The sequence below is a fragment of the Pundamilia nyererei genome, unplaced genomic scaffold, assembly GCF_000239375.1.
Source record: "Pundamilia nyererei isolate P.nyererei 1_Seehausen unplaced genomic scaffold, PunNye1.0 scaffold00022, whole genome shotgun sequence".
In the NCBI taxonomy this organism is placed as follows: Eukaryota; Metazoa; Chordata; class Actinopteri; order Cichliformes; family Cichlidae; genus Pundamilia; species Pundamilia nyererei.
The window spans coordinates 73,741-74,735 of record NW_005187423.1 but is presented as its reverse complement, the minus strand read 5'-3'; the positions used below and the strand labels follow the sequence as shown (position 1 = coordinate 74,735).

The window sequence follows — 995 nt, the reverse complement described above, 5'->3', positions numbered from 1 at the left end:
ACATATTTAGACCATAAATATGGGTGAATTGTCTCCTGGACATTGGCAGACATATTTTGCTGGTGGACAATGTGAATCAACTGGAAATTTCCTTTAGTCTTCGCTATGCTTTGTGACTGATTCTGTGCAGTATATCAACTTTTATATTGTATTTGTTTTTCCTGGCGTTTTTCCAGATTGTTGTATACGGTTTCGCCCTTTTCCTCAAGAAAGATTATAAAAACGTAATTTGCATTAGTACACAATACAACATGAAGATTTGGTACCATCTAGTGGGGACTTTTCATATAAGCCGCGACAGTTTTCGAGATTTGTCTATTGACGAACTACTTGTCCACACGATATTCAGTATTTTTAGGGTAATATCGTCATCAACCAGTACAACAGAAATGTAAAAATAAATGAAACAAAAAGGCTCGACTGGCCCGTACGGGGATCGAACCCGCGACCTTGGCGTTATTAGCACCACGCTCTAACCAACTGAGCTAACCGGCCACGTCTGCGAATGAGAAAGTACCATTTATATAGAGAGTCATACATATCACACGTCGTAGTTTCACATTCGACTACAAGGCAGGTATTATGTGCTAGTATTTCATTTAAGAAGTATCAGTAATAAACAGCAATACTCTGCGACAATGCTGTCTTTGCTAGTGATCCGATACCAATAACAATAGCCTACTTTTAACCTATAAAGGGAGTTTATGTAGGGGAGAACAGTACCTCGTGATTTAGGCTGTGAGATTAGCCTAACCAGCATCCATTAGCCAAATTTGGAACATATTTTAATGACCTCTAAATGGCTGTAACAATCCTGTGGTTTAAATGTGTTATAGACCATTAATTAAAGAGACGTGATAGTAAACACAAAAAGTTGTTTTCATACTATCAATATTTGGATCAATTCCCCCCCTCTAATATGCAGGACAGCATTTTGCTTAAAAATGTATTATTGTAGAGGTGCACTCAGCTTAAAATTTTTATTCTTTGTTTAT

The 995-nt window shown here is 37.2% G+C and overlaps 1 non-coding gene across 1 annotated transcript; it reads right to left on the bottom strand.

Moving 5' to 3' along the window:
* Window positions 1-421: 421 nt before the first annotated feature.
* Window positions 422-495, bottom strand: trnai-aau (transfer RNA isoleucine (anticodon AAU)). The gene has a single exon. It is a non-coding gene; the product is annotated as a tRNA-Ile (tRNA).
* Between the last annotated feature and the right edge of the window lie 500 nt (window positions 496-995).